We start from the raw sequence: 21,520 nt of genomic DNA on the forward strand, positions 1-21,520 counted from the left end.
GCTGTGATGATTTACATCATGCCGTAAACATTAAGACTGAAAAGAGATCAGATGTTTATAGGTACATCTGGTAAGAATAAACCATTTAGAAACAAAAGGGATTTATTCAGAATATAAGCAATTATGAAAAGACAAGGGAAAAAAACAAAGGCCCTCTACCTACACTTACTATTTAGAGGAGATGACACTGCTTTAGCATACATTACACATGCTTATTATCTTCCCTAATCACGCTTTTTGTGCGCCTTATTGCGGTGTTGCTTAAGACGGAGAGAGCAGGGGGCTCTTTTGTGTCAGAGCTAATGATGTCCCTTTGTGATAAGGCTGGGTGTGAGGGTTGAGGACACTGGTATAGACTCCGAAGAGTTGTTGTATGAGTCTTAGTGTGACTGGCAGCTGCAGTAATCCGCCCTTTGTGTCTTCAGCAGGGCCCCACTGAGCTCCCCTGACAGGGACCGATGTAGCCAGCTCCACCAGACAGCCCAGATGGGCTGAGTGACACAGGAGGAAAAGGAGAAGGAGGGTGGGGTGCTGAAAGCATCGAGATAGCGAGGCAGAGAGAATAAGAAAGTCCAAAAAAAGGAGAGGGAAGGAAAGGAGAGAAAGGACAAAATTAGGGTCAAAGAAAATCTAAAGCAGAGGGAGTCAGTTCCTGAGAGCTTTGTGACAGCTCTCTTCCTGCTAGGACAGGATAGGCTCAGTGGCTTTGGATCAGGGCTTGGTTTGTTTGCCCAAAATGTGTTTTTTGTTCCTTTATGGTCACCCTGAAGCATGCCAATGTAATCCTTCTGATTGGTGGAGGCATTCTGGGTAAGCACAATTAAAATCCACTGTCGCACACTATTAGAGCAATGTGCACACTCTCGGCCTCTCTTACTGTCACAGACAAGTGTTTATTTACACTCAGTGGCCTGTCATAACGTCTGACAGGGCCAAAAGTTTTTCTGTAGCTACTTGTGGTTTGTATTTGTCTCATCTCATTAGTATCAGTGATGTGCCGCGTGGGTTTCCTCGATGACTGCATGACTAAATGAAGAACTGCATAGTAAGCTCCGGTAATACTTTTCACGTCTGCCGTGACCACATCCTGTCTCACAGCGTCATAAGAGATCACTGATTGAGTTTTGCTTCGCTCTTGGCATAATGGAGTGGGGTTTAAAGTTCTGAGAGTACCATCAAAATCTGCCATGATTTCACGCAAACCTGGAAATATTCACAAAGTCTGAGTATTTAAAAACAGAAACATGTAAAATGAAGAAGCAACATTTAAGTATCTCCTTAGGGAAAAATGTTACATTCAAACAAAAGGTCAGATCTTCTTGTTCAAGTCAAACAACTTGCAGCCATTGTTCTTCTGTTGTAACTCTGGCTATGCCTCAAGTTTCCAGCAGACCATTGCAGATCTATATCAGTGTGAAACATGGTGGTGGGAATATTACTTATATTATTATATTATAACTATAACTCTACCAAACTGACTGTTTCCTCACCAACATGATGTACTTCATAGATATGGCATGCCTCTGATTTGCATCTTGGTGGAGAAGAATTCATACTGCGACTTTACACAAATCTACCTGAAGACTGAGGCTACGTCCACACTAGCCCAGATAAATTTGAAAACGTTCACACTAGCGTTTTCAGTCGTTTTCACAGAGTTGTGCATCCACACTGAAACAGCCAAAAACGCTTACGTTCCAGTACCGCACATGCGTGAAACGCAAGAAGATTCGACCTGCCTCATTTCTGCCTGCCGTTTATTTACCTTCCGGCTCTCTGAAAACAAAATGTCGAGGAAAAGCACCGAGTTTTTTAAATGGACTAACAATGAGGTGCAGTTGTTGCAAAGTACAAAGTTGCAAAAGTGAGTGAGAATTAAAGAATTTGAAGAAAAGCTATCTGGAGCGTGTACAAACTGATATTAATCTTTAATAGGGCTGTCAAAATTGAGCGCAACCAAACCAATTTCTCTATAATGCCCTCCGCTATCTTGGTTTGATTGGTCACATGACTGCATCACATGACTAAAGTGTGTCATCGTTTTCGAAAAGTCTCCGGGTTCGCTGTCCAAACCGCGAATGTATCCGTTTTGGAGAGTGTTTTCAAAACGTTGCATTTTCCTTGACCGAAAACGCCGTCTCAGGCTACGTCCACACGTACACGGGTATTTTTGAAAACGAAGATTTTCCGTTTTCGTTTATAAAAAAATCCCGTCCACACATAAAAGCCAAAAACGAAGGAAAACGCTGCTAGGAACATGCCAAAGCAACAGGTGGCGCTATATACCTAACCGTGCAGAAATGTTGGCCAATCAGAAGTCTAGAAACCTGGGTGGGAAAGCGTAAACAAAGATGGCACATAGAAGCAGAACTGAGTCGTATGTGTGGAGGGATGGTAACTGTGTGTATATATGTAAGCATTTAAACACTGCAGAGAGTAAAATTAACAGTATTTTGTCTAAGTCCGCCATTGTAGAAATTCATTTCACCGAAACAATAACGTGGCGCACAGTGTGACGTCAAAAAATGCGCACACCTTTGACACTGGCAAAGTGAAATAGGTTAAAACATCTCAAAAAACAGCACATCGTGGCAACACCATTTCTAAGGCTTTGGGACTCCAGCGAATCACGAGGAGACCACTACCCACAAATGGAGGAAACTTTGAACAGTGGTGAACCTTCTCAGAAGCGGCCGGCCTACCAAATTTACTCCAACAGTGAGTACATTGACAATGCATCCAAGAGGTCACAAAAACCCCCAGAACAACATGTAAAGAACTGCAGGCCTCACTTCAGTTAAGGTCAGCCAACGAGAATGAGAATTAACAAAGACGGCCCTGATGGGAGAGTTCCAAGAAGAAGAAAAAATCGTCTGACTAAAAAGAACAAAAAGGCTTACTACAGTTACCAAGGCTTGTGATTAATTTGGTCACTTGCAGATTTTTATCTGAATGGGTGCCAATTTGTCTGCCATCACTTGCCAACTACTTCCACGTGTTGTGAAACTTGGAAAAAGTGCAACGCACATAGGAAAGGGCGACTGTTTACCTTCAAGGTAAAAGTGGTGCCTTTTTGAAATGTGTTGGTTGCAGTCGTAGGGCACCACTTTTTCTTTGAAGGTGAACAGTCTCCATTTCTAATAAAGAAAGTGTGGAAATTGGCCAGTTTGGAAACTGGCAGAAAGTGATTGCACACAAGTCAGCGTCTTCTATGCAAACTATACAAACTATAGGTGCGTGTGGCTACCTGCTAGTGGCCAAAGCAGTCACAGGGAAGTTTTTGGTGCAACACCATCTTTACCTTTGATTTCACCCCAGTGACAGCCAGCAACCACTTTCTAAATGGTTGGTAACATATTTTTCAAGCAACCCATGGTTACCAAGGAGGTTACTGACCAATCTCTAGACAAGTGTGACTGATGGGAAAGAAGCAAAAGCATTTGCAGTATAGGGATGTTCCATAAACCAAGTGAGTAATGCTGTGTTCTCAAAGTGTATTAATTATTTTAAAAGCTCATATATTTAGTTGTTTGTTACCACTGTGACAGCTACCATTGCGGGCGATCGTGGCTCAACAGTTGGCAGTTCGTCTTGTAATCAGAAGGTTGCCGGTTTGAGCCCCGGCTCCGACAGTCTCGGTCCTTGTGTCCTTGGGCAAGACACTTCACCCGTTGCTTACTGGTGGTGGTCAGAGGGCCCGGTGGCGCCAGTGTCCGGCACCTCTGTCAGTGCGCCCCAGGGCAGCTGTGGCTACAATGTAGCTTGCCATTACCAGTGTGTGAATGAATGGGTGAATGACTGAATGTAGTGCACAGCACTTTGGGGTCCTTAGGGACTGAATAAACCGCTATACAAATACAGGCCATTTACCATATTGGTAACACAGTCTAGTTTCACCGTGTAGTATCAGTCACTTGTACTTTATATGTGCACTTGAATCAAATAGGAGTTGCTTGCAGCATCTGTCTGTTAAAATTTCCCATGAGGCTGTTTTCTAAGTGGTGTAAATATGCTGGTCAGTTAGCAACAAAGTAAAAACCAAGCCCAAATAAAGCTCCCGGTGGAAACACAATTTCCTAAAGGCTTAAGCGTCAACCCAAACCCAAAGTCCTGCACCGTGATATTATCTGCTCTTACTGCAACCAAGATGACAGGTCTTTGATTTTAGCGTGAATGAGCTCTTCACTTGAGACATCAAACAGAACATAAAGCAATGGGGATTTGAGAGTGATAGAAACCCCATTGATCTTCCGCTTTCTTCTTAATTTATATTTAACCATTGGCTTGGCACCAAAAAAGATTGTGTTTATGGCCTCCTAAAATCCATCATTAATTTCTTAGTACTAAACCCAGGCCAAACAATGTCATAAATAATGTTAATCGCACATGAAACTGCATGATTTCACCGTCAACATTTCTTCAAACAGCACTGTATTTACCCCTGCTCCCGCAACAAGCTGTTGAGCCTTAAAGTCTTGCAAGTACACTGCATGTAGGAGAAGTAAGTGTCTGCATTGAATTGCATGAGCTTAAAATGGGAACTTGCTCAGATGCGTTTGGAAACTAATTGGTAGACAGAAAAACAGCAAACAGCTCTGGTGCAGGGAGCCGGGTCAAAGTAAATTCACACAACACAAACTCTGTTAAATAATATAGACTGCATATTCAGACGAGATGGTGTGTGTATGTGTGTGTGTGTGCGCGCGCACAATGGTAGTGGTAAATGAATTCATTAATTAAACAGTCTAGTCAAACAGAATTTTTCCTCAGACAGGAGGAAGAACGTGACTTTGAACTAAGTAAAGCCTCAAAAACTGTTGGCAGTATTTGGCTTTTTTTTCTCTCTGACTAAAAAAGGGTAGAACATGATTTGTTTATTTTAAAAATATATTATAATTTTCTTTAATTGAATATGCAAAGTGGCTAATAACATAGAACACAACAACAAACTTTGTTGCTCACTTTTTTAGGAGCTGGACAACTTTGAAGTACATTTCATTTTTATGAACTTGATAATATGCCCTCTCTCCCCCTGAAGTCTGGAGATCGAGCCCTCGTGGTTTCACCTGGATAAAAGTTTGTGATCACGGGTGATTGAGCCGACACGATGTCACTCTTCTCATGCTAAACTCATTTATTCTCTCACTTCTTTATATCTGTTTTGAAGCATTTCACTTTGTCAAAGCTTTTGAGGGTGTTTTGGATTTATTTATAGATTTTTTTAAAAGAAATCCTATGTATTTGATGTATTTTATGATGCTGTCTTTACCTTCTCTGAAAACCACATCCTTTGGCCTTTCTTTCATGCTGCCTGTATTTTAGTTTGAACCCTATCTCGGGTGCCGACAAATGACAATTCGACATACTAACCTATTGTTTGCAGCATGAAGCAAAGAGAGGCTTATAGCTATGCTTTAGTTCTTTCTGTCTTTTAAAAATGATTTAAATACAATTATTTCTATCCCGTTTTTATGGCCTTTTAACCAAACCATTAAAAACAGCTCCAAACACTTTAAATGTGGTCAGATGGCAAGCTAGTTTATTATGAGGATGCTTCCACTTTTAGACTCTTGCCCTTGCACTCTAATGTATTTTGTGCATGTGTGCGTGTGTGTGTGTGTGTGTGTGTGTGTGTGTGTGTGTGTGTGTGTGTGTGTGTGTGTGTGTGTGTGTGTGTGTGTGTGTGTGTGTGCCTCTGTGCCTGTGCGAGATGTCAGATGTGTTAAATGAAGGGCAGCGAGTGAACCAAATCTGATGCGCCTGCTCTATAGATTTCCCAGTTTGGGAGCGGATTAGAAGTTGGAGAGCTGCACATCCACCCTTCTATCTCTGTCTAATTGGCATGTCATAATTGTAAGTCCACAAAGCCCTGTGATGTCTGGACATCGAATGTGTAAAACCAGGTGTCTTTACATCCCACTCTCTCCCAGTGATGAAATGTGCTGTTTGAGGCCTGCAATTTTAGTAGCTCTGGAAACCGAAAAACCTCAGATCAGGGTTACAATTCAACATAATCGATGACTATCATCACCCAGTAGCTCACTTTTTCCTTTTCCTTGAACTACAAGTGCTATGTACATGCAAAAAGATCTGAAGAAAAACCAACTGCAGGACTACAAACAAGCAGCAGAAGTGCAAAAAAAGTGGTATATGACTATAAAGGGTGCAACAAAACTTTCCAGGGAGTTTATGCTAGTTTCACATAAGTCATATTTTAGCTTGGTCTCAAGTGTAGCTTCATGAACATGATGAAATGGCCTTTTAAAGTACTCTCAGAGGACCCAACACTTCAAGGGCTTCTTAGAACCCGCACCACTGCCTTGTATCACCCCGGGAGAGGGAGAGAAAAGAGGGCCAAAGAGAAATAGAAAGAGAGCGCAAGAGACAGCGAGCAAGGAGGGAGAATACTCTAAAACCGAAATGCAAAAGAGTCAGAGGGGCTGAGATGAGCAGAGAAACGCTCACAGAGAAAAAGAAACTCGAAATGAAAGAGCACACAGCCCAAAAAACTTTTACTCTGAGCTGATCCTCAGATCAGATGAGATAAGAGCACAGTAAGTTCACTCTCTGCTTGCAGCTGAGTTCAGGCATTTCTTTTTCCAACTAACTGAATGTAGGACTAAAAGGAGGACCAGAGGAAGAAGAAGGCAAGAGCACTATGAGCGTGCCCACTAGCTTTTAGTCAGGAAGCCTAATGAGTTCCTGTGGGATGTGGCTGCCTGTCAATCATCCTCATTCTTCTCCCAACACTTTGCCGTGTTGTGTCCTGCACATGCAGAACCAAGGGGCATGAAATAATTAAAGATGGCCAGCCAGCCGCAGTGTGACTCGGTTGTCTGGCAGGGGAAGGAAGTCACAGCGAGACTCGCTCGGGCGTGGGGAGGACATTTGAATTAGTTGGATTAAAGGTTCGGAAAACACTGTACCCACTTTCACGACGATGACTCTAAAATGTGACAATGAGGTAATAGTGTTTCAGCATATTGCATAATGTCGCCGTGATCCCTCACTTATTGTGAAGGTGATGAAAGAAAAAAGTGGTGAGCAATGGATTCGGCGAATGATGAAAGGGAGCCCCCGCTGATAGGGCAGCTGTGAGCCTTTTTTTAAAGACAGGATTGAAGAAAATGAGAAGGAAAGGAGGCAGAAATGGATAGTGATTTTTTTTTTCCTAAAATAGGCCGTGAATCAAATTTTATGTCCTTAATGAAATATTTATCACTCTTCATCTATACAGTAAGCAAACATGTGCAGGGAGGGGTTGATTGCAGACCATGTAGTCAATTAACATTTCTGTACCATCTACATCTGGGTTTAACCTCCTTCTTCTTTTGGCTATAAATGGAAATAAAGAAACGCATAAATAGGAGAAGAGGGTACTGTGGGAGTGGGGAGCCAAAACAAAATGAGCCGTCCCTGAAACAAAACAAGAGGAGGATTTAGTATCATCTGCATGTGAATAGATCCTGCCTAACATAGGGAGCAGCAGTAAGGGCTTTATGTAATTGCAGATGAACAATGTCACAGAACCGGCAGATTGGGGGAGGGACAGCAGAGAGGGTTGCGTGATGTGAAACATCTTTATATTGGAAGCAGAGATGCAGCTGTATGACTCTGCAAATCTAAATTCAACTGTAATACCTTTAATATGGTCAAGGTGAAAGAAAACTGTGTGTATGGGCTGTAATAGAAATGTTTGCAAGACTTAATTCATATTTTAATTTTTTTTTTTGTCCATGCCCTCCAAATTAAAAGCCAGCAGTACAGCAAATTTTGTCCACATCTTACCAAAACTGTTAAAAATCAGTTTTCAAAATTAAAGCAAATATATGATCTTAAAAATCTGTCTGCTTTTGGAAAGTTAGAGCCTCTGTGTCCAAGCTTCTACTTTGCTTTCTCTGGCTCTCATCTTTTAACATGCTTCAGTCCCGTGTCATCGGAATTCATCTAAAAAAAAAAAAAACCTGATTCCACAACACCGTTATTTTAACACTTTATAAAAGATGAATCTTTGTCTCGAATACAACAATTTTTATATTTAGATGAATCTTACAATAAAGTTTCAATTCAAATTCAGTCCAGACCCTGTTATAACATATTAACTGTTAACTTCATGTCACGGATGGTGCTTGCATGTGCACTTGCAGGTGTTGACGGACTTCACTGGCTGACTCTCAAAGAGGACTTTCATTGGGTTGTGATTTAGCAGATGCTGATGCTCTCCACAAGAGTTAGTGATAGTTACAAAGAAGATATTAACCCTCAATGATACAGTTCAAGAGACCAGTTAGCAGCCCTCTGGCAACCTCCAGTTGCTAGAGGAAAAAATATGTATTCTTGGAACAGGTGGTGAGTCAGTGCTGGTTGTGTGATGGGTGGATGGGTGAAATTTGTTGCAAAGAGGTTGCTGTACCGAAAAATTCCCTTGTGAGTGCTTGGTCATTACAGATTACCTCTGTCGCTCATTGGTTGGATGGAGGCTGCCAACTTGTCTGCAAACACTGGCCAACTACTCATCCAGTGGTAATGAAATGTGAAAACGTGCAATGCAAACCGAAATGGAGAACGTTTGCCTTCAAAGTAAAAGTCGCGCTTCACTGCTGTAACCAACACATGTCAAAAGGGACAACCTTTACTCTGTAGGGGAAAGTTCTCTGTTTCAAGTTTGTGTCATTCATTTTATAGTTTCATTACAGCTCGGCGAGTGTTTTCAGAAACTCCGTATCAGACATACAAAACATGGGCAGCTGTGTTAAAGGCGCAGCGACCAAGGAAACTGCAGGACAGTTCAACATTTTCTCCTTCTTTGCAGCCAGTTACACCTTGGAATTGCCAGCAGCCTCCAGCAACCATTGAGAAACAGATATTTTTCCAGAGTAACCTGTGGTTGTTAGAGTGCTCATTGATCAGTCTTTTGGCCTCTGTCTTGGAGCTTTAGCTATTGATCTCACAGCAACTGCCATCTACCACTAGCAACCACTGCCAACGATCAAGAAACACAGATTTCTCCCAGGTGTTGCTGGGGGTTGCCAGCTGGTTTCTAGGAATGCAACTGGGACCATAGTCTTCTCAGAGATTACAAGGTAAACATTAGAAGATTAATTTTATAAAGCAATTCACTACATATATGTTATTGTGAATATAGCATCCTATCCTAAAAACTCCCTGAAAAGCCTTCAGTACTGAAAGGGACATATTTTTCTGGACTCTCTTCATTGGCTCCTTGTTAAATCCATAACTGAATTTAAAATCTTTCTCCTCACATACAAGGTATTGAATAATCAGGCCCCATCTTAAGTTATAGACCTCATAGTGCTGTATCACCCCAATAGAGCACTTCATTCTCAGACTTCAGGCTTACTTGTGATTCCCAGGGTAACTAAAAGTAGAATGGGAGCCAGAGTCTTCAGCTTTCAGGGCCCTCTTCTGTGGAACCAGCTCCCAGTTCGGGTTTGTGAGACATTCCCCCTCTCTACTTTTAAGATTAGGCTTAAAACTTTCTTTTTGATAAATAATATAGTTAGGGCTGGATCATGTGACCCTGAATACTCCCGTAGTTATGCTGCAATAGGCCCAGGCTGCTGAGGGCCTCCCATGGTGCACGTTTCCTTTTCACTTAATTCTTTTTACCCGCTGCAGCACCCTGCATTAAATCATTAGTTATTATTAATCTTTGTCTCTCTTCCACAAAGAGAGTCTGTCCTGTCTTCCTCACCCTAACTTGTCGCCGCAGATGGCTCCTCCTCCCTGAGCCTGCTTGTGCCGGAGCTTTCTTTCTGTTAAAGAGAGTTTATCCTTCCCACTGTCACTAAGTGCTTGCTTATAGAGGGTTGTCTGATTGTTGAGGTTTACAGTATTATTTTAGGGTCTGTACCTTACAATATAAAGTGCCTTGAGGCAAATGTTGTTGTGATTTGGCTATATATAAATAAAACTGAATATGTGAGTAAGGCATATGTATGTGCATTATAAAATATATATTTTTAACAGCAGTGTGAGAATATTGGGGCACCCTGAACACGTGGGAGCAATAACGGAGTTTGTAAAGGGAACAGTCAGAAACAAGCAGAGATGCTTTGTTAGTTTAAGTTAGTCTTTTGGTGCGCCACCAATCCACCCCAAACTCCTCCCTCTGTGAACTTAGTATCTCTACAACAGCATCATTCTGTTTCCTCCTTTACTTCAGAAGAATTCCTATACCCACTCGAGGGCCTTCTGAAGCAATGTGAATGTAAGCAAATTCTGAGACATTTCCTGAAAAACACGCTCTCATTTTACTGGTCCAAGGTGACATTTTCTTATTTTGTCCAAACAACAGCACAAAACAGTCACACAGGAGGGAGAATTTGAGCAACCCTTACAATCAAAGAGCAGGAATTAGTAGATGTTTGATATGTTTGCTTTACAAATAACTAAACAAGATATTTGTCCGATTGATTTTCTATCAGCGGCATAATTACTGCAGCCCAAAGTATAAACACACATAACTTTAGTCATGCTGTTTGCCTTGTAGCTTATTGTGATTAATCCACAAGCCTAGGCTTTGTGAACAGCCAGTGAGCCACCAAGGTTAATGGATGGCATTTTTTTTATTATTATTAATTTATTCCCCTTGCTAAAATTCCCAGCTGTTTGCTAACCTGCAGTTCATACCTCTTCAGGAGCCTTCACACAGAGTAAAAACACACACAATCCAAGGTTAATTGTTTGTCCATCTCTTGATAAAAACACTGTATTGTATCCTCTTTGGTTTGTGTAAAAAGCTGGCAGGGAAAGGAAGAGCTGTTTGTGCCAGGGGTGATAGGATGGGCACCGGCTCAGGGGACGGAGTGTGAGGGTGTAGAGTGCAGCCAAGGTTGACCTACGAGGCGGGGCAGGAGAATTGGCCCGGGATCTGAGGCTGTGGTGTGAGGACACTGGGGAGCCACTCTATCTGTGGGCATCGAGCCAGCTGTGATCTACTGCATTTCCCTGCCTGACAGGCCAGTGACTCTGCCGAGAGGAGAGAATATGAAGCTAACAACAACAAGTTAACAACGAGGAAAGAGGCAAAGAACAAGAGTTAGAATTTTTAAAAACCTTTTTCTGCCTTTAAAACTGAAATTTTCTGTTACTTCTATGTATCACACTTTTTCTAAATAATAATGATTCTTTAAAATGAAGAATTAAATCACTGGAATATTTTTAACCTCACTCCTTAAACATTTTAAAATCAAAATGAGCAGATTTTGGTGCTTGCAGGTTGATTGAATTGCCATATTGTACAAATATAATAGTTCACCCTCTTATAAGGTTCAGGGCAATTGATTTCTATAACCTGCTTGAAAGTAACCAGACAAACAGGTTGAAATATTGTGGAGTGAGTAGGTGGTCCGTACTTTGCCTTTGCAGGGTTTAAATCAGACTCTTTGACCATGACCTGAGGCCTAAAGACCGACTACCCAGTTTTTCCACCAACCTCTCCAAATGTTGTATGCCTTGCAAATCAGGATCAAGATAACTGCCACAGCTAGACCTTTTGTGCAGCAAATCTGCAGCAAATGTCTGTGGTTGTCCCTTCGTTCTTAAGCCACAGCTTTTTCCCTTTGTTTTCCAGTTGGTTTGTGGCGTTTTTCCTCTCCTGAATCAAAGGCATGGAGATAGTTGGGTGTTTGCGGCGTGATTTCAGCCTAAATAACTTTTCTTCATATCGCAAAAAAGAAAATGCTTTCAGTTGTTTGTTAACTAGCCTTATGCTTTTTGTGATACTGAAAGATTTGGGCTCTATTACGTGGCATGAGGGCATAACTTGTATAAAAACTGAGAATTTGGTTTTAAAAAAATCTAAAAAAAAAAAAAAGTTTTTCTTTTCTTTTTTCTATTTTGTCCACACAAGATGAAAGAAAACTGTTTCTACGTGTTAATATTTCATCCTTTGGTCGTCATTTTTAGCTGCATGACTATAGTGATCACAGTCATCATTCTTATATCCTTTTTTCCTTTTTTTTCTATTACGAAATCAAACTGCTACTGTAAACTCTCCATCCTTATAGAGAGAGCAGCATGATGAGTTAATGCAGCATGTTGTGTCCAGGCTCCTTGAGGCCGGGACATAACAGTATCGTCTACACTTTGTCTCTGTCACCCAAAGGAGTAGCTCTTAAATGCACTCCCAGTTACTGCAGCTCACATTATCAGTTCTGCTCAACCACCATCTGCCTTCTATTTTTCCCCTCCTTTTCTCCACTTTTCTCTCACTTTCCAATTTCCCCTCTCGGCTCTTTTGCCTTCTCTTCTCCCGTCATTTCCCCCCCCCCCCGTTTCTCTATTTCTCTTCCCTTTCTCCTCGGCCTCTGCTGTCCCCAGGGGGTATGAGACAGGCTGGGAGATTCGCTGTATGTGCCGCTGTCATGGCCTGAGCTCCCTAGTTGAGGAGCCTTTGATGGTGTTGGGGATTATTCATCCTGCTCGTTGGGCCGTATTCGACTGTCACACAGCAGCAGCAGCAGTAGCACATGCATGTACAGACATACATATAAAAATAACTGCAGCAATACTTCCTACTCAGGAATATTTACTTTTTCCATTGGTGCACTTTGATGTTGGCACTGCTGTTGTTAGTCATATATTTATAAAGTTATGATGTTGACTCTGAGCTCATGAAGTCAGTGCAGGCATCATTTACTTGGCGTTAAAGGTTAAACGATGGAAGCAAATGATTTATTTGTTTAAATTTCCTTTTTTTAAAGTAAAAAAACCAAACATTGTAAAAAATCTGGCAAATGCAAAATTAATTAACTGAAGCGGCACACTCTCATTTTAAAAGCAGTCCTAAACTGCACATGCTGCACAACATCGTACATGTTCGTTATTTGCAAACCAGCATCTTATCACTTTGTAAAATTCAGTCACAGAGAGCGAGCTGCCAACTGCAAATGGGAGTCAAACTGACCCTCAGGTGAGCTGGAAATTATGCAGAAATCTCAGGCTAATGAGTACAATTATGATCGTGGGATGAAAAACAAGGTGACATACTCTTTTAAAAAACAAATAACCTGTATCCATCTGCACTAGGTTGAATATTAAACGATACTTCTACCTTAAATCTAGACATGAGTATTAACAAAGTGTCTACATCCCAGTAGGTCTGCATATACTGTGAATGCGCTATGCTTTTAAGGTGCGGGTGGGAGGTGCTCCTTCAATGTGAGGAAAAAGAGAATAGTGACATTTTGCAGGATTAAAACTATTTATATTTAATGATGCGAAGCAACTGATGCACCACTGTGTGTGGTTAGGACTGTTGCCTCAGAGCAAGAAGGTTGTGGGTTCAAATCTACCCTGTGTGTGGAGTTCGGATGTTTTCCCTGTGCTTAGGTGGGTTCTTTGCGGGTATGGCTATCTGTTAGCTGGAGAACCTAAATTGGCCTTGTGAAGAGTGAATGGTCATCTGTCTCTGTTAGCCCTGCAACAGTATAGTGACCTGTCAAAGGTGTAAGCTTCCTTGCACCCTATGACGCCTCCAGCCCCTCAGATGGATATTCTGACATCTTTTGGACACAAATTAATCGAATAGATCCTATTACTTGCACTACATTGCCAAATGAAGAATCACACATGTCGCATTCATGTTTGCACAAATCTCGTGAAAATAAAAAAAAGTAAAGTTGCATTCAAATCCTGCGGGTTCTTGTCTAAACAGAATCTGCATCAGTACCTGCTGATTAAACCTGTTGCTTTTCTTTAGAATGATCATCTGTCAAGATGCTGCTCGTGTGAGGACTTTACAAAGAAAACAACAGGTGTGGTTGTTTTGACACACTTGGCTACGCTGCTTTGAGAAATGAATAGATCCTGATCACAAACTTTGCCGCACGCTGCCTTCAGTTGTTTGTCGGTGAGGGGAACCAAGCTAAGATTAACTTAATGTGCTGCCGCTCACGAAAAGGAGGGAGTTCAAATGTCAAGCGTGTGTCTGTGATTTGCTTTCTCTAATCCTTCCTTGAAATGTTTCGGGTGGTGCCTGCTCCTGTCTTGATGGTCACGTTACCTCTGAGTGTTGGTCAGAGGTTAATTTGCGCTGTGTGAACAGGTATGTACTGGTTTGAAGATGTGACTGTAACCAGAGCAAAATTCTCACCTCAACCAAACTCATGTGTGCCAATCTGAGTCTTTCTTTCTTTCTTTCTTTCTTTCTTTCTGGGTCCCTAGAGGAATTTGAGAGCATCTCCTTAATGATCCTGAATGGTGCTGCAGTGGCAGTATGTGGGCTGCTTGTGTGTGTAGGCGAAGGGAGATGGAGCAGCAGAGCTCCACAGCACCTCATTAGGCCCAGGACTCTCAAGCTGGAGCCACATTAAAGAGAAGCCATGCCTTTTAACATGTGCCGGCTGGTCTCCTCAGCTTGAGCAGCCCCCATCACATTTCAAATGCATCCATACATATACAAAATGTAATGGGAAGAGGGGCTCATTTAGTGCAGTTTGGGGAAATGGTGAGCTATCATTGCTGTTGTGACTTTTGTATTGCTGTGAGCTATTCATTAACACCATCACCAACACTGGTGGAAGGTTTCAGTCATCCTTGTTTTCAGTTTTACACAGTACTGTGCAAGTCTTGAGCCACCCCTCATTTCTTTATATTTTGCTAGGAAAATTGAAAGTATTTGCAGAGATTTACTGAAACATGTAACATAAATGGCACTTCGTTAAAAAAGTTTCTACATTTCCTCAGGAATCATTCTCCAGGCTTCTTAAAGGTTTTTAAAGCTCTTCTTTGGACTTTGGTTGCCTTTTAACCTGTTCTCTGTCACGCCCTGTTGATGTCCAGGATCCGGAGAGGCTTGTCAATGTTCCACTGTGTGTGTTTTTTATTCAGGTATGCTTTTACTACACTGGCATTGTGTTTGGGCTCATTGTCGTGCTAAAAAAATGAGGTTTTTGCCAGACAGATGCTTTCTAGATGGTACTGCATGGTCGATTAACTCTGGTGGTTGTTTTCTGTGTTCATAATTCCATCTGTTTTTACAAGATTTCCAACACCGCTGGCTAAAATGCTGCTCGAAACCATAACAGAGCCTCTGCCGTGTTTTACAGATGGGTGTAGACACTCACAGATGTTTGGATTTATCACTCCATAAGACCTACTGTCACTGATATTCAGTCCAGTTCTTATGTAACGTGGCGTACCTCAGCCTTGCCTGTTTTCCTTCTAAAGAATCATTTTCTGACATCCATCCTTGCACTGAGGCTATTTCTGATGAGGCTTGAACTGCCAGATGATCACGTCCAGTGTCAGGTCTTTGCTGTAGTTCTTTCTATTTCTTAAAGACGTGACATTGGGATACTGTTTGGAGCAGATACGTTTTTAGGCCTGCCACTTCATGTGTGGTCCTCCACTTGTCCTATTTCCTCACTTTTTTAAAGGATGCACTGTACACCATGCACATGTCAGCTAACAGATCTTTGGGAACCACCTTATTTTCGCAAACTTATTATTTTATGCCTGTCAAACTGTGTTTTCTTTGGCTTTTTCTTGTCAATTAAACTAAAGAAATCAGAACAAAAATGAGTGAAAATGAGTGAAAACTCTGGAAATGTCCAATGAAAAATGTTGAAGGACCTGGAGAACTATTGATCAAGACCACTTAAAAATTACAAGTCAGGCTCAATGAAAGCAAAATATAAAGTGAAGAGAAAACAAAAGCTCTTCTCTTTTTTCTGATTTACTGATATCTCGAGGAGCGGGTGTCTTCAATGATCTGTGACTGTGATCAAAGATATTCAGTGTCTGATGAGCTCAGAATAATCATTTTATTTCAAAATGTATTAAAACAAGAAGAAAAAGAAGAAGAAGTGTCACCAGGAAAACAATGATGGCAGCGATGGATCATCCTCAGATCTTGATTTTCAGCACAGACGCTCCCTTCACCAGCCAGCCAGGCAGGGATCACAAAAATCCACTAAAGCCCTCCACCTTTTCCCACACTTGACAGAAGCAGGGGAAGGTCCTTCTCTCTCTGTGAAGTTGGACTTTTGGAGGCTTCACCGGGTCAGCCTCTTTGTTATCGCTGTCATATTGATGAAGCACTCAGCTCGCAATTGGTTTCGCAGCCCGCCCATATTTTAAGTGGAAAACCCAGCTAAGAGGAGAGAGATTAAGTTGCTCTTAACTGCACAGAAAGAGTAAAAAGACTGTTTGCTAAGGATTGGTTTCCAAATTGCTGTGGGATTTTTTTTTCCGCAATGCATGTGTTTGTTATCTGTGTTTACGATTCAGGCTGGCTTTGCTGTAAACAAGCAACCATGAAAGACAGCGAGAGAGACGCTTGGATGATATGATAAAATGCACATCTCTTTTAAGTGGTGGAATCAATATCCCGTATAATCACAAGCATGAGGGCATTAGAGAGCGATGTTCATCTCTGGTCGGTGAGGACGTACAGTGTGTCATGTTAATGCAGTTTAATTCAATTAGCACTCGCAGGGCGTGCCACAGAATCCCACGGGGAAATTTTGGTGATGGTGTGAAAAGTGAGTAGAGAGGAAGGATCACCAGTTTGAACATGATGACACGATGGTGAGCGTTCGGTGCCATAACAAAGCAACAAACTGAAAACTTTTAATTAAGAGTAAAACAAGGCTGGAGCGAAGAGTGAGAGCAGGCCTGAAAAATGCTTCTTCTTCTTCTTCTTTTTCTTTAGATGGGAGTAATAATTAATATCAGACTTGCAGCGTGTATGTGTTTTTCTCTGGCTGTCAAACAAACGGCTCATTTTAAAGTTGAAGCTCAAGCAAATTTTGAAAAAAAAAGAAAAAAAAAGCAGCTATTGTCGCCAGCCGACACGTTACAAAAATAAAAGCGTGCCACAAAGGAGCGCCCAAAGGTTCTCCCTCTCGAGCGAGTCCCCCCGTCACGAGTGACACAGGCAGTTATTTTCCTATTTTTACTGTATTTCATTTAAATTTCCACTCTGTGTCTTGGAAATGAATATTTGATCTTTTCCCCCTGAACCTGTCACTGATGGGCCTTTGAAGCTGGGAGACACTGCATTGTGTTTGTGACACTGCGGGATATACAGGAGAAAAAGATCAAACTCCTCTGCACAGAGAGAACATGAAAAGGTAAACACTGTGTCCTGGTGGTTTACCTGTTTAGAGACCCTCTTTGTTTCAAATGTTCTGACCACAAATGTTTGGGGGCAACAGTCTTGTTCAGTGTTTGCTTTTCTGGAAATGACTGTCTGCTTTAATGTTTTTTTTTCTTTTTTTTCTTCTTGTTTGGATTGTGTTTGTTCTGCGATTGCTGCTGCAGTTTGCAGAAAAAAAACTTTCCCTGTGTATTCTGTTCACTTTCTTAAGCTTAAGTTTTTCGTGCTTTTAAGGGCACGCGCATGCATGTTTGTGCTTGCATGTGTGTCTGTGTGGTGGCAGTAGCAGTAGCACTGGAGGTCTGTTGCAGGAGCAACTTTTGGAATTCCCCCTTACCTGAGATCAAATAGAAATAAAGATATATGGGCTCTCGCTGCTTTCCAATTAATACTTAACCTGAGATGAAACGTGTCAACAGCAGAGATGGGAACCAGCCAGAGGTTGAAAGAAAGTGTCAAAGACAGAGGAGGGGGGGAGGGGGGGGGGTCTGGAATTAGCTGCGTTGGAAATCTTTGGATAGGCTCTCACGCCCATCGGGAACCAATGTAACAAAGTGCGGAGGAAATACAGAAGGTGTGCAGGAAAATTCTGGATTCTATGCTCCTAATTATAGGCCTATGTGGGGAAAAAAGAGAGAGGGAAAACATGATAAGCACGGTCTCATAGAAAAAGTGGAAATTGAGCAGCCTAGTTAGTCATAATTGGCTAATTTTGTTTGTAAGGTCATGATAGCACTTAAAGCCTCTCTGGATCCCTTCCCGCAGAAATGCAACATGCAACACAGGCAGCCCTTTTGTGTGCCAGCGAGCACTGATGTGCTTTCTGTTTCCATGCCAACTCACTTTCATCTTTCATCTTTCTTACCAGCTCATCCTACGCTTCAGATGAATTAGGTTTGTTACAAATTCTTTTGAAGTGCACAGACACACACGCACGTGCAGGCACGCACACACACACACAACACCCCCTATACCACCCCACTTCAGCGAAACAAAACAAAAACACTGAGGAGCTACAAATGTAAGCCAGTAATCTTGCTCGTTTCGGCTCCTTGGCTAACCAATGGCACCACGGACAGGATATTTCCACTTCATTTCAATTTGGAATACGTCCCTTGCTCCTTCTACCTCTTGGCTTCCATTTTCTGCTGTTGTGAGCTGCTCTGTGCCACACAATTCATTTCCATTATGGAGACAGTCGCTGAGAGGGTTGCATTGTGGGTTAGTAATGATCTTCAATTACACTGATGCCAGTACCTAAGGGGTAAAAAGGAAGGTGGGGGTCTCTTAAGGATCAAAGGTTTGGACCTGAAGAGGACTTCTGTGTCCTTGCAGATGCATTTTCTCAAAATGCTCCGGTGAATTCTGCCTGCGGTCACAGAAAGGCAATTTCCAGGCCCTGGGCTGTATGTGTGTGTGTGTGTGTGTCAGGAAAAGAGGCGATGGAAAATCTGGTATCAGCTGGAGCCCCGGCCTTTGAGATATCAATGAGAAAATCATCAACTTTCCTTTCTTCTGCTCCTTGATTTTTAACCCTAATCTTGACCTCAGGTTCATTATTATCAAAGCCGCGTTCATTATTTTTTTATCTGCACAACGGATGTACTGACTGCACGAAAAGTGAAAGTAGGCGAGCAAGCAAGATGAAGCACTTTACACAGAGGATCACAAAGATTAAAGAGATGAATCAATAAATAACACAATTTATACACAAACTGACAAACAGATATATACTTGTCTGACTTTAAAGTCCACAGAATCAGGAAACATCAGGTGAGCAGGAAAAGTACTTTACCTCAAAAGCACCAATGCCGTTACGACAAAAGTACAGTGACAAAGTTCAACGGAGCATTTTAATGCCTTTCAATTTGTTGTTTTAATCTTATAGGTCATATTTTTATTCGGCAACACTTTACACATCCTAAAATTGCAAGATTGTAATGCTTCTATAATAATTAGAAGTCTTTTAAAAAGGAACAGTGAATTTGATGGTTTTTTATCAACAGATATTAACCCATGCTTTATCCGAAGGCTTGTTTTTACACTTGTTAAAGTGCATATTTGCTCTGTATGCTACCTATCCAGCACCAAAGACAAAGCGGGAACTGAACCGAGTTAGATAGTGCTTTGCTCAGTATATTGTAGCGCTAAAGTTACTGCAAATATTAGATATTTATTAGATTGCCAGAAACACAACTTCAAATAAATATTAATGTTGCCCCACTAGATCTATAAAGCCGAACAACTTGCTTGCAGTTTTCCTGCAACTAACTTCAATCAATGGCAATGTTTTGTTCACATGTTTTGTCACCATAGTCAAGCAGACACATTAAATACTGTGTTAACATTAAAAACAATACTTCTCAAGTCACTTTATGATTATTGAAGACCCCATTTGGAGTAATTAGAGGGTACTTGTTGCTGTAGATTTACAGCACCATACCAGCAAATTCAGATACAACTGATCAAAAGTTCCTTTGAAACAGAGAAGTCATGGATAACAACTACATCAGCAATTAGAAGCCACATAACCAGGAACTTTATTTTGTGGTAATACACACAGGAAATGTCTCACGGTCCACTTTCCCACAATCATCGTTTTAATGTCAGTCTTTACTGTACACATCGATGTAATTTCTGACTACGACCATTTACACAGGACCAGAGCGGATATCCTATTTATCCTATTTATTGGATATTTCTTGAATCAAAACTAATTCTAAAAACAATCCTCGATATACCGTTTATGATACTGCGCAAAATTCTCACACCGTCCTTCTTTTCTTTGTATTTTGTGAGGAAAATGAAAAATACACGGAACCATTTATTAAAACACCTGCAAGCACAAGTGGAAATATAGTATATAAGACAAAAACAAGATGGTGCAAATTTAACAAGACTGCCTTCATTCGTCAATGCAGCCTGAACTCTCTTAATCAAGCTTTCTATTTCTTTAAGTAGTCTTCAGGAATATTTCTCCAGGCTTCTTGAAGGACATTCAAAGCTTTTCTTTGGGTGCTTCTGCCTTTTGTTCCATTTTCTGTCCAGGTGATCCCACACTGGTTCAGTAATGTTGAGGTTTGGGCTCTGGGGAGGCCGATCCATGACTGACAGTGTTCCTTCTTATGTTTTTCTATGCAGGTATAATTCTACTGCCTCTGCAGTGTGTTTGAGATCATTGTCATTCTAAAAAAAAAAATGAAGCTTTTACTAATCAGAGGCTTTCCAGATGGTATTACATGCAGTCTTGACAACATCCCTAATACTACAGCTCCAAACCATGACAGAGCCTCACTCCCTGTTGTCCATATCGTCTCACCACCTTCATACATACTGAGGACAGCCTGAACCAAAAATGTAAAACTTTTCCAAATGATTCTTCTCTCTGTAGCTGGGTTTTCAAGCCTGCCCCTTCACCTTTTGTCCTGCACTTCAGCAGCAACCTCAGATTTTTTAAGCACTCAGTTTACAGTTCTTTAGGAATCACCTGAGCCGTGCAAAAATACTCTTTTATATCTGTCAAAATGTGTTATCTTTGGCATGTTTTTTCTAGATTCAGCTAAAGAAACTGGAACAAAGCATATGTTTTTGCAAATGTCTAAGAATTTAAAAATTTGTCCTGTCTTCTTCCCCTCATTGCCAACTGGTTCTGAGGTTTCTTCCTATTAAAAGGGAGTTTTTCCTCCTATGGAGTCATCTGATCGCTGGGATTTTCTCTCTATTATCGTAGGCTCTTTACCTTGTAATATACAGCATGGTGAGTTGACTTTTGCTTTGATTTGGTGCTATATAAATAAAATGGAACATTGATTTTGTTCTCATGAAACTATCTATAGACACAACACTGGTTTGCCCTTTGAGTGACATATTTTCTTATGCTTAATGAATCATAAATCAGTATGAAGTGGTTTAGCAACAAAAAAATATTCCCCCAAAAATGCTCAGGTACAAGGTCTGGACCAGTGTCTAAGGAAAAGGAAAAAAATCTGAACGCCTATTTTCCAAGACCACTTTTTAAAATGACATGTCTGGTTTCTTGGAACCAAAATACAAAGACATTAGGGACAACTCAGGATTTTTGCATAGTAATATGTATAGTAAGCCCTTTCACCCTTTTTTCTCACATACTGAGCTTTTCCCCTTGCCTTCTCCCAACCTCAGCATCATGCTTCACACAGTTCATTTGAAGTTTTTTGACTCCAGAAAAGACGAAGAAATAAGGATTTTAAGACTGTTCAGATTTCTGTTCCTCACAGAGCAAAGAAGGTTCAAGCTTTGAGTTTTTCAGATCATTGCTAGGGCTAATTTCTTAATGAGCACAACGTGGGGAAATAAAGCAACTGAAGGAGAACGGATCAACAAACATTTCTACACTAAGAAAAAAACCCTCCG

This window comes from Astatotilapia calliptera, chromosome 6 (genome assembly GCF_964374335.1).
Source record: "Astatotilapia calliptera chromosome 6, fAstCal68.1, whole genome shotgun sequence".
Taxonomy (NCBI): Eukaryota; Metazoa; Chordata; class Actinopteri; order Cichliformes; family Cichlidae; genus Astatotilapia; species Astatotilapia calliptera.